Here is a 12862-nt window from a genome sequence, read left to right as displayed (position 1 = left end):
GGAGTTTAATGCAGCAAAAACAACCCTATGGAAAAAAGGTTATAAATTTATGTTAAAATACCCAGCAGTACTTAAAATAGTTATTCCGGGGCAGCAAAACAGACTATTCTCGGATCCGGAGGAAGCACGAAAATTTGCAGAACAACTACAAAAAAGACAGAGATGTAACAAGAACAAAAATGACAACAAATTATATATAAAGAAGAAGAATAAAGTAAGAACTAAGAAGGGAAAGGAAGGGAAAAAAGGAAGTAAGGAGGGAATTAAGAGAGTGACCTTTTTATATATGAAGATTAAAATCTTTTCTGGGGGGGCTGGGTGGGGAAGAGTTACGGTCACTGCGAAATCAGTTGACGCTTGCGAGCTGATTCGCGAATCCAAATGGAGAGGGGAGATGTGGTTGCCCGACAAGGGACAAAAGGCAACTCAGAAAGGGGAAGGACTATTGGGGTTAAAGGAATTTTAGATATGAGAATAGTGGAAATATTTTATGTTTTAGAAACGTTGTCTTATAATGTGTTCAAAAAAAGAAAGCAGAAATGGATATGAAGGGAAGGTGGTGATGAGGAAACGGAAAGGAAAGATAAACAAAGTATGAAATGACTATGTTGAACTATATGACTTTAAATATTAATGGAATACATAACCAAATCAAAAGGAAGAAACTGTTAAATTTACTGAAAAAAGAAAATATTGATATAGCATTCGTACAAGAAACACATCTAACTGAAGTGGAAGACAAGAAATTAAAGAGAGATTGGGTAGGACATGTAACAGCAGCATCGTATAATTCAAAAGCCAGAGGAGTAGCTATATTAATCAATAAAAATGTACCAATCAAAATAGAGGAGGAAATAATAGATCCAGCAGGGAGAAATGTAATGTTAAAATGTCAGATATATTCAGAATTTTGGAATTTACTCAATGTATACCCACCTAATGAAGAAGATCAAAAATTTATGCAAGATATCTTTTTGAAGATCGCAAATACGCAAGAGAACATACTAATAGGAGGGGATTTTAACCTTAATTTGGATTCAAACATGGATAAAACTGGAAAAAAGAACAAAGTAACCAAATTTATAATTAAATCGAGCTCAGTTCTTTCACTGAGCACGGAACCGACCAACCCACGAAAAGGTACAAGAAGGTGCCAGAACACTTACCTCCTGCTCGATGTCATATTTTATTGGCCAAATTTATAGTTAATACAAAGCAGAAAATCAGGAGAAAATCTAGCCATTTTACAGAGAACAGTGCAGCCATGTACAGCATTCAATGGCACTTCTAAATACAGTAACCCCCACCCTCCCCCGTACCCAGCACTGGTAGATACCAGATAAGTGAGTTTTCTAGTTGCTTGAGATTGCATGTTGCATGATCGGCGCCAATTTAAAACTCTCATATTTTTTACCTACTTCTTTTCCACGCTTTTTATTTTGTCGGTTGTTTAAGGCAGCTGATTGCTTGAATTCTGGATAACAGGGATTTTACTTAATTTGTCAAAAAATATGCCCAAATTAACGTATCTACCTTCTGCCTGCACACGGTCCCTATCCCTCAGCTCCCTGCACGATTCACGTGTGGATCTAAAAGTTCTTCTACTCTATCTGTTTCTGACACTACCCCTGGCCGTCCGTACCAGGCACCTGCCACTGTCTCTGTAAATAAAATGTATCCTGCACATCTCCGTTAACCTCCACTCTCCCACTCCCATCAGTTTAAAAGCAAATCCTCGAAATATTTGCCCTGGGGACAAGATACTGTCTGTCCATCCTACCAATATATCTCGTAATTTTATAAATTAAATTTAGACATACAGCACGGTAACAGGCCCTTCTGGCTCACAAGCCCATGCTTCCCAATTACAGCAGATTGATCTACACCCCCGGTACGTTTTGAATGGTGGGAGGAAAACATAGCCCCTGGGGAAAGCCCACGCAGACACAGGGAGAACGTACGAACTCAATACAGAAATAGCTGGATTTGAACCCGGGTAATAGCAGTACATTTTCTGTTACGTTGAGATACAGAGGAATTACTTCAGCCAGAAGGTGGGGAATCTGTGGAATTTGTTCCCACAGGTGGTTGTAGAGGCCGGGCCATTGGGTGTATTTAAGGCAGAGATTGACAGGTTCTTGATTAGCCAGGGCATCAAAGGTTATGGGGAGAAGGCTGGGCTCTGGGGCTGAGTGGGAGATTGGATCAGCTCATGTTTGAATATCAGTGCAGTCACGATGGGCTGAATGGCCCATTTCTGCTCCTATGTCCTATGGTCTCATGGTTATTGGCATATGAAACGTGTCACAGCAGAGGTTGGAGGCGACATTACAGATGGGCTGGGCAGTGAGGCTATACAGGTAGAGCTGAGAAAGATGAAAGGCATGTTCTCCTCGTTGGGAGTGCACGACAGGTCCACAAATAAATCAATAGAAGTTAGAGGAGCAGATAGGTGGAGCATTGGGTTGGATGTCAATCCACAGGACTATAAGAGAGGATCCCTCCCTCCCCACCATCGACGAGATCTCCCGGGATCGTTGTCTGAAGAGGGCACCCAAAATCCATCTTTCAGCTGCTCCTGTCGGGGAAGAGATCCAGGAGGATCAGAGCCAGGACCACCAGGCTGAGGAACAGCTGCAGTGAGGATGGTGAACGACCAAAGGAACTGCTCACGCTGACCCTCCGAGACTCTCATTTGCCCAAAACAGTATTTATTTATTTATTTATTTATAGATTTGTATTAGTTCTGCATTTGTATCGTTTGTCTGTATGTCTGTTTTATCTGATTGTGTGACTGTGTGATCTTTCATCGAGGACCGGAGAACGCAGTTTTGTCGGGCTTTACTTATACAATCATTTTACAATAAACTTGAACTTAAACTTAGTGGCACAGTTCCTCTAGCATTGAAGCAACACTGTTACCAGCACCAGCAATCGAGACCAGGGTTCAAATCCCGCGTGGTCTGTAAGGAGTTTGTAGGTTCTCCCCGTGTCTGCATGGGTTTTCCCCAAGAGCTCCGGTTTTCACCCACCCTTCAAAACATACTGGGATTGTAGGTTAATTAGGTGTAATTGGGCGGCACAGGCTCATGGGCCAAAAGTGCCTGACACCGTGATGTATGTTGAATCTCGATTGGGCAATTGAGTTGAACAGTTGAAGACAAAGGTCATCGACGGTGTGGGGTGAGGCAAAGTGGTAAGGCTCCAGCTAAATAGGCTTCAGCAAGAATAGGTAAGGGGCAAGAAATAGTTGGAGTTGAAGGCAGAAATGGCCACCCTACTCGAGGCACAAAAAGGATTCAATAGGTAGTGTGACAGAGTATAGATATGTTTTGGGGAGATAAATTGGGAAAGGGTTGTTCGAGTAGGTCACATACAAACAAGAGCTTTGAAGAGCTTATTGCAAGTTAAACATCTTGCAAAAGCTGTGGAGCTGATATGTCGAGCATTACCCAGAGCTCCAGTATTTCAGAGAAGATTGTTTTTTAAATGGTTTGTATGTAACTACCTTGATCCAATTTATCTCTCAGAAACATTTACAGGATACAGGTACTCTGCCAGAAAATGGGAGTTTTTTTTAGATATTATATATTTTGTTCATGTAGTCATAGTCAGGTGGGAATGGCAGCCAAGGCAGGGGAATGCTCCACTTGCAAAATATGGGTCATCATGGAAGCCAGTAATATCCCTCACAACTTCATCTGTGACAAGTGCATCCAGCTACAGCTCTTGACAAACCAAGTTGACGAATTGGAGCTGGAGGTGGATGAACTTTAAATCATTCAGGAGGCAGAGGGGGTGATAGTCAGGAATTACGGGGACACTGCCACTAGGAGGCAGGAGGAGGGTAGATGGGTGTCAGACAGGAGAGGGGAAGGGAACAGGCAGGCAGTGCGGGGAAACCCTGTGGATACTGTTGGCGGGGGGACGAGTGGAAATTACCTATCAGGGACAGGCCATGGAGATCATGTCTCTGGCATGGAGTCTAGTCCTGTAGCTAAAAAGTGGAGGCAAGCTGTAGTGATAGGGAATTCCATAGTTAGGGGGGACAGATAAGAGATTCTGTGGAATGGATCAAGTATCCCAGATGGTCTGTTGCCTCCCTGGTGCCAGGGTCCGAGATATCTCAGATTGAGTTCATGGCATTTTCAGATGGGAGGGTGAACAGCCTGATGGTGTGGTCCATGTAGGGAACAATGATGTGGGTAGGAAGGATGAGGTGCTAGGTTGAAGGACAGGACCCTCCAGTGTAGTGATCTCAGGATTTCTGCCTGTTCTTCATCCTAGTGAGGTGAGAAATAGGTGGATAATGCAACTCAACACGTGGCTAAAGACGATGGTGCAGGAGAGAGGGCTTCAGGTTTCTGGATCATTGGGCTCTTCCAGGGAATAGGGGAACTGGAGGGAGATTAATATCCTTGCAGGAAGGTTTGCTGGTGCTGCTCCAGTGGGTTTAAACTAGATTTGCAGGGGGAGGAGAACCAGATGCCAGAGCAGATAGAGGAGTGGAGGAGGGGAAAGATGATGTGAAAATTACATGCACTGTTAGAGTCAATGGGTTGGATGTGGTGGAAACATTTCAATGCAGGGTGTATTGTAGGAAAGGTAGACGAGTTTAGAGCGTGGATTGGCACATGGAATTATGACTGTGGCCATTAGTGAAACTTGATTGCAGGAGGGGAAGGACTGGGCTCAATGTTCTGGGCTTCCATTGCTTTAGATGTGATAGAACAGGGATGGGCAGGGGAATGGAAGGGGGAGGAGTGGCATTGGTCATCATGGAAAATATCACAGCTGTGCTCAGGCAAGACAGATGAGAGGGCTCATCTACTGAGGGTGGAGCTGAGGAACGAGAAAGATATGACCACACTCATGAGGTTGTATTATAGATCACCGAGATCCATGAGAATTGGAGGAGCCAATCTGTAGAGAGATAGCAAACAGCTGCAGGAAACACAAAGATGTGATCGTAGGAGACTGGGACTCCCAAAACGGCTGGATGGCTTAGAGTTTGTCAAATGTGTTCAGGAAAGTTTTCTAAACCAATATATCGAGGGACCAACTAGAGAGAGGGCAATACTGGATCTCCTGTTAGGGAATGAGACAAGACAGATGACAGAAGTATGTGTCGGGGAACATTTTGGGTCCAGTGATCATAATTCCATTAGTTTCAAGTTAATTATGGAGAAGGATGGATCTGGGCCTTGGATTGAGATTCTAAATTGGAGAAAGGCCAATTTTGAGGAAATGAGAAAGGATCGAGAAAGTGTGGATTGGGATGTTGTTTTTGGACAAGAACGTGCAAGGTAAATGGACGACCTAAAAGGTGGAATGTTGAGAGTATAGAGTTTGTATGTTCCTGTCAGAATTAAAGATAAGGTTAGCAGGCCGAGGGAACCTTGATTTTTGAGGGATACTGGGGATCGGGTTTGGAAGAAGAGAGAGGTGTTTAACAGGTACAGGCAACAAGGAGCGAAAGAGGACTGAAGGAGTAAAAACAATGCAGGAAAAATGTTAAAAAGTAAATGAGGAGGCTAAAATAAGATGAGGTTGCTTTGGCGAAAAGGTGAAGGAAAATCAAAAGGGATCTACAGGTATATTAAGGGCAAAAAGAACAACAAGGGACAATGTTGGTCCTCTGGTAGATCAGAGTGGACAACTTTGTATGGAGTCAGAAGAGATGGGGATCTTTTGCATCTGTATTTACTCTGGAAATGGGAAGAGTTGTGGGAAGTGAGGAAAACAAGCAGTGAGGTCAAGGAACCTGTACAGATTAAAGAGGAGGACATGCTTGCTCTCGTAAAGAAAATAAGGGTGGATAAATCCCCGGGGCCTGTCGAGGTATTCCCTTGGACCTTGAGGTAGGCTTGTGCAGAAATGACAGCAGGCCTTACAGAGATATTTAAAATGTTCTTAGCCACAGGTAAGGAGGATTGGAGCAGAGCTAATGTTGTCAGTTGTTTAAAATAGGCTCTGAAAATAATTAGGGCAATTATAGGCTAACATCAGTCAGAGGAACTGATTAGGGATAAGTCAACATGGCTTTGTGCAGGTAGGTCATGTTTAACTAATCGTATGGTGTTTTTTGGAAGAAGTTACTAGGAAAGTTGATGAAGGAAAGGCCACTGATGTTGTCTACAGGGACTTTAGTAAGACTTTTCTCAAGGCCCATTAGTCAGGAAGGTTCTGAAGCTCGGTATTCTGGAGAGATAGTCAAATAGATCCCACATTGGCCCTATAGGAGAAGCCAGAGAGTCATGGTGGATGATGCTTCTCAGATTGGAGACCTGAGACTAGTGGTGGTGCCTCAGGGATTGGTACAGGGTGTCTCAGGATCAGTATTGGGTGTCTCAGGGATTGATGCTGGGTGCCTCAGGGATCGGTGCTAAGTTCTTCAGGGATTGGTGCTGGATGCCTCAGGGATTGGTAATGGGTGCCTCAGGGATCGGTACTGGGTGTCCCTGGGATCGGTGCTGGGTGCTTCAGGGATCGGTGCTGGATACCTCAGGGATTGGTGCTGGGTGTCTCAGGGATTGGTACTGAGTGCCTCAAGGATCGGAAATGGGTGTCTCAGGGATTGGTACTGGGTGCTTCAGGGATCGGTACTGGGTGTCCCTGGGATTGGTGCTGGGTGCTTCAGGGATTGGTACTGGGTGTCCCTGGGATCAGTGCTGGGTGCTTCAGGGATCGGTGCTGGGTGTCCCTGGGATTGGTGCTGGGTGCTTCAGGGATCAGTACTGGGTGTCCCTAGGATCGGTGCTGGGGTCCCTGGGATCGGTGCTGGGTGCTTCAGGGATCGGTACTGGGTGTCTCATGGATTGGTACTGGGTGTCTCAGGTATCGGTGCTGGGTGTCTCAGGGATAGGTGCTAAGTGTCTCAGGGATCGGTGCTGGGTGCCTCAAGATCGGAAATGGGTGTCTCAGGGATTGGTGTTGGGTGCTTCAGGGATCGGTACTGGGTGTCCTTGGGATCTGTGCTGGGTGCTTCAGGGATCGGTGCTGGGTGTCTCAGGGATCAGTGCTGGGTTTCTCAGGGATCGGTGCTGGGTGTCTCAGGGATCGGTGCTGGGTGTCTCAGGGATCGGAGCTGGGTGTCTCAGGGATCGGTGCTAAGTGTCTCAGGGATCGGTGCTGGGTGCCTCAAGGATCGGAAATGGGTGTCTCAGGGATTGTTTCTGGGTGCTTCAGGGATCGGTACTGGGTGTCCTTGGGATCTGTGCTGGATGCTTCAGGGATCGGTGCTGGGTGTCTCAGGGATCGGTGCTGGGTTTCTCAGGGATAGGTGCTGGGTGTCTCAGGGATAGGTGCTGGGTGTCTCAGGGATCGGAGCTGGGTGTCTCAGGGATCGGTGCTGGGTGTCTCAGGGATCGGTGCTGTGTGTCTCAGGGATCGGTGCTGGGTGTCTCAGGGATCGGTGTTGGATACCTCAGGGATTGGTGCTGGGTGTCTCAGGGATTGGTACTGAGTGCCTCAAGGATCGGAAATGGGTGTCTCATGGATTGGTGCTGCGTGCTTCAGTGATCGGTGCTGGGTGTCCCTGGGATCTGTGCTGGGTGTCTCAGGGATCGGTGCTGGGTGTCTCAGGGATCGGAGCTGGGTGCCTCAGGGATCAGTGCTGGGTGCCTCAGGGATCGGTGCTGGGTGCCTCAGGGATCGGTGCTGGGTGCCTCAGAGATCGGTGCTGGGTGTCTCAGGGATTGATGCTGGGTGTCTTAGGGATCGGTGCTGGGTGTCTCAGGGATCGGTGCTGGGTGTCTCAGGGATCGGTGCTGGGTGTCTCAGGGATCGGTGCTGGGTGTCTCAGGGATCGGTGCTGGGTGTCTCAGGGATCAGTAGAAGGGGTCTCAGGGATCGTTATTGGGTGTCTCAGGGGTCAGTGCTGGGTGTCTCAGGGATCGGTACTGGGTGTCTCAGGGATCGGTGCTGGGTGTCTCAGGGATCGGTGCTGGGTGTCTCTGGGATTGGTACTGAGTGCCTCAAGGATCGGAAATGGGTGTCTCAGGGATTGGTACTGGGTGCTTCAGGGATCGGTACTGGGTGTCCCTGGGATTGGTGCTGGGTGCTTCAGGGATCGGTACTGGGTGTCCCTGGGATTGGTGCTGGGTGCTTCAGGGATTGGTACTGGGTGTCCCTGGGATCAGTGCTGGGTACTTCAGGGATCGGTGCTGGGTGTCCCTGGGATTGGTGCTGGGTGCTTCAGGGATCAGTACTGGGTGTCCCTAGGATCGGTGCTGGGGTCCCTGGGATCGGTGCTGGGTGCTTCAGGGATCGGTACTGGGTGTCTCATGGATTGGTACTGGGTGTCTCAGGTATCGGTGCTGGGTGTCTCAGGGATAGGTGCTAAGTGTCTCAGGGATCGGTGCTGGGTGCCTCAAGATCGGAAATGGGTGTCTCAGGGATTGGTACTGGGTGCTTCAGGGATCGGTACTGGGTGTCCTTGGGATCTGTGCTGGGTGCTTCAGGGATCGGTGCTGGGTGTCTCAGGGATCAGTGCTGGGTTTCTCAGGGATCGGTGCTGGGTGTCTCAGGGATCGGTGCTGGGTGTCTCAGGGATCGGAGCTGGGTGTCTCAGGGATCGGTGCTAAGTGTCTCAGGGATCGGTGCTGGGTGCCTCAAGGATCGGAAATGGGTGTCTCAGGGATTGTTGCTGTGTGCTTCAGGGATCGGTACTGGGTGTCCTTGGGATCTGTGCTGGATGCTTCAGGGATCGGTGCTGGGTGTCTCAGGGATCGGAGCTGGGTGTCTCAGGGATCGGTGCTGGGTGTCTCAGGGATCGGTGCTGGGTGTCTCAGGGATCGGTGCTGGGTGTCTCAGGGATCGGTGCTGGGTGTCTCAGGGATCAGTGCTGGGTGTCTCAGGGATCGGAGCTGGGTGTCTCAGGGATCGGTGCTGGGTGTCTCAGGGATCGGTGCTGGATGTCTCTGGGATCTGTGCTGGATGCTTCAGGGATCGGTGCTGGGTGTCTCAGGGATCAGTGCTGGGTTTCTCAGGGATCGGTGCTGGGTGTCTCAGGGATCGGTGCTGGGTGTCTCAGGGATCGGAGCTGGGTGTCTCAGGGATTGGTGCTGGGTGTCTCGGGGATCGGTGCTGTGTGTCTCAGGGATCGGTGCTGGGTGTCTCAGGGATCGGTGTTGGATACCTCAGGGACTGGTGCTGGGTGTCTCAGGGATTGGTACTGAGTGCCTCAAGGATCGGAAATGGGTGTCTCAGGGGTCAGTGCTGGGTGTCTCAGGGATCGGTGCTGGGTGTCTCAGGGATCGGTGCTGGGTGTCTCAGGGATCGGAGCTGGGTGTCTCAGGGATCGGAGCTGGGTGCCTCAGGGATCAGTGCTGGGTGCCTCAGGGATCGGTGCTGGGTGCCTCAGGGATCGGTGCTGGGTGACTCAGGGATCGGTGCTGGATGCCTCAGGGATCGGTGCTGGGTGTCTCAGGGATCGGTGCTGGGTGTCTCAGGGATCGGTGCTGGGTGTCTCAGGGATCGGTGCTGGGTGTCTCAGGGATCGGTGCTGGGTGTCTCAGGGATCGGTGCTGGGTGTCTCAGGGATCAGTAGAAGGGGTCTCAGGGATCGTTATTGGGTGTCTCAGGGGTCAGTGCTGGGTGTCTCAGGGATCGGTACTGGGTGTCTCAGGGATCGGTGCTGGGTGTCTCAGGGATCGGTGCTGGGTGTCTCAGGGATCGGTGCTGGGTGTCTTAGGGATCAGTAGAAGGGGTCTCAGGGATCGGTATTGGGTGTCTCAGGGGTCAGTGCTGGGTGTCTCAGGGATCGGTACTGGGTGTCTCAGGGATCGGTGCTGGGTGACTCAGGGATCGGTGCTGGGTGTCTCAGGGATCGGAGCTGGGTGTCTCAGGGATCGGTGCTGGGTGTCTCAGGGATCGGTGCTAAGTGTCTCAGGGATCGGTGCTGGGTGACTCAAGGATCGGAAATGGGTGTCTCAGGGATTGTTGCTGGGTGCTTCAGGGATCAGTACTGGGTGTCCTTGGGATCTGTGCTGGATGCTTCAGGGATCGGTGCTGGGTGTCTCAGGGATCAGTGCTGGGTTTCTCAGGGATCGGTGCTGGGTGTCTCAGGGATCGGTGCTGGGTGTCTCAGGGATCGGAGCTGGGTGTCTCAGGGATTGGTGCTGGGTGTCTCGGGGATCGGTGCTGTGTGTCTCAGGGATCGGTGCTGGGTGTCTCAGGGATCGGTGTTGGATACCTCAGGGATTGGTGCTGGGTGTCTCAGGGATTGGTACTGAGTGCCTCAAGGATCGGAAATGGGTGTCTCAGGGATCGGTGCTGGGTGTCTCAGGGATTGGAGCTGGGTGCCTCAGGGATCAGTGCTGGGTGCCTCAGGGATCGGTGCTGGGTGCCTCAGGGATCGGTGCTGGGTGCCTCAGGGATCGGTGCTGGATGCCTCAGGGATCGGTGCTGGGTGTCTCAGGGATTGATGCTGGGTGTCTCAGGGATCGGTGCTGGGTGTCTCAGGGATCGGAGCTGGGTGTCTCAGGGATCGGTGCTGGGTGTCTCAGGGATCGGTGCTGGGTGTCTCAGGGATCGGTGCTGGGTGTCTCAGGGATCAGTAGAAGGGGTCTCAGGGATCGTTATTGGGTGTCTCAGGGGTCAGTGCTGGGTGTCTCAGGGATCGGTACTGGCTGTCTCAGGGATCGGTGCTGGGTGTCTCAGGGATCGGTGCTGGGTGTCTCAGGGATCGGTGCTGGGTGTCTCAGGGATCGGTGCTGGGTGTCTCAGGGATCGGTGCTGGGTGTCTCAGGTATCGGTGCTGGGTATCTCAGGGATCGGTGCTGGGTGTCTCAGGGATCGGTCCTGGGTGTCTCAGGGATCGGTGCTGGGTGTCTCAGGGATCGGTGCTGGGTGTCTCAGGGATCAGTAGAAGGGGTCTCAGGGATCGGTATTGGGTGTCTCAGGGGTCAGTGCTGGGTGTCTCAGGGATCGGTACTGGGTGTCTCAGGGATCGGTGCTGGGTGTCTCAGGGATCGGTGCTGGGTGTCTCAGGGATCGGTGCTGGGTGTCTCAGGGATCGGTGCTGGGTGTCTCAGGGATCGGTGCTGGGTGTCTCAGGGATCGGTGCTGGGTGTCTCAGGGATCGGTGCTGGGTGTCTCAGGGATCGGTGCTAGGTGTCTCAGGGATCGGTGCTGGGTGTCCATGGGATCTGTGCTGGGTGCTTCAGGGATCGGTGCTGGGTGTCTCAGGGATCAGTGCTGGGTTTCTCAGGGATCGGTGCTGGGTGTCTCAGGGATCGGTGCTGGGTGTCCATGGGATCTGTGCTGGGTGCTTCAGGGATCGGTGCTGGGTGTCTCAGGGATCAGTGCTGGGTTTCTCAGGGATCGGAGCTGGGTGTCTCAGGGATCGGTGCTGGGTGTCTCAGGGATCGGTGCTATGTGTCTCAGGGATCGGTGCTGGGTGACTCAAGGATCGGAAATGGGTGTCTCAGGGATTGTTGCTGGGTGCTTCTGGGATCGGTACTGGGTGTCCTTCGGATCTGTGCTGGATGCTTCAGGGATCGGTGCTGGGTGTCTCAGGGATCAGTGCTGGGTTTCTCAGGGATCGGTGCTGGGTGTCTCAGGGATCGGTGCTGGGTGTCTCAGGGATCGAAGCTGGGTGTCTCAGGGATCGGTGCTGGGTGTCTCGGGGATCGGTGCTGTGTGTCTCAGGGATCGGTGCTGGGTGTCTCAGGGATCGGTGTTGGATACCTCAGGGATTGGTGCTGGGTGTCTCAGGGATTGGTACTGAGTGCCTCAAGTATCGGAAATGGGTGTCTCATGGATTGGTGCTGCGTGCTTCAGTGATCGGTGCTGGGTGTCCCTGGGATCTGTGCTGGGTGTCTCAGGGATCGGTGCTGGGTGTCTCAGGGATCGGAGCTGGGTGCCTCAGGGATCAGTGCTGGGTGCCTCAGGGATCGGTGCTGGGTGCCTCAGGGATCGATGCTGGGTGCCTCAGGGATCGGTGCTGGGTGCCTCAGGGATCGGTGCTGGGTGTCTCAGGGATCGATGCTGGGTGTCTCAGGGATCGGTGCTGGGTGTCTCAGGGATCGGTGCTGGGTGTCTCAGGGATCGGTGCTGGGTGTCTCAGGGATCGGTGCTGGGTGTCTCAGGGATCGGTGCTGGGTGTCTCAGGGATCAGTAGAAGGGGTCTCAGGGATCGTTATTGGGTGTCTCAGGGGTCAGTGCTGGGTGTCTCAGGGATCGGTATTGGGTGTCTCAGGGATCGGTGCTGGGTGTCTCAGGGATCGGTGCTGGGTGTCTCAGGGATCGGTGCTGGGTGTCTCAGGGATAGGTGCTGGGTGTCTCAGGGATCGGTGCTGGGTGTCTCAGGGATCGGTGCTGGGTGTCTCAGGGATCGGTGCTGGGTGTCTCAGGGATCGGTGCTGGGTGTCTCAGGGATCGGTGCTGGTTGTCTCAGGGATCAGTAGAAGGTGTCTCAGGGATCGGTACTGGGTGTCTCAGGGATCGGTGCTGGGTGCCTCAGGGATCGGTGCTGGGTGTCTCAGGGATCGGTGCTGGGTGTTTCAGGGATCGGTGCTGGGTGTCTCAGGGATCGGTGCTGGGTGTCTCAGGGATCTTTGCTGGGTGTCTCAGGGATCGGTACTCAAACCATTGTTTGAGTTTATATGAATGATCTGGCTGATAATGTGGGAAATTGGATCAGCAACTTTTGGAATCAGTATCATGAAGAAGTCGTGAAATTCGGTGATTTTGATCAGCTTGATAGAGGAAACGTTCAATAAATCCCTGGATTCTGACCAACTGAATCCAAGGACCTTGAAGGAAGGTGGGGAAGTCATTCCAATCCCTGTCAGGGAGAGAGGATGATTGTACACTGAGAATTGTACATCCTGCTGCTCAAGGGTGTGGTACGGGACGA

General features: G+C 51.6%; 1 protein-coding gene across 3 annotated transcripts in view; it reads right to left on the bottom strand.

Annotated features, from left to right (window-relative positions):
• LOC138760287 (uncharacterized) overlaps nt 1-12862 on the bottom strand; it is a 104319-nt gene that overhangs the window by 90174 nt on the left and 1283 nt on the right. The gene's annotated exons all lie outside the window — the stretch shown is intronic.

Source organism: Narcine bancroftii, chromosome 4, assembly GCF_036971445.1.
Source record: "Narcine bancroftii isolate sNarBan1 chromosome 4, sNarBan1.hap1, whole genome shotgun sequence".
Lineage (NCBI taxonomy): Eukaryota > Metazoa > Chordata > Chondrichthyes > Torpediniformes > Narcinidae > Narcine > Narcine bancroftii.
Note: the sequence above shows the minus strand (reverse complement) of the source record. Positions and strands in the feature narration are given on the sequence as shown.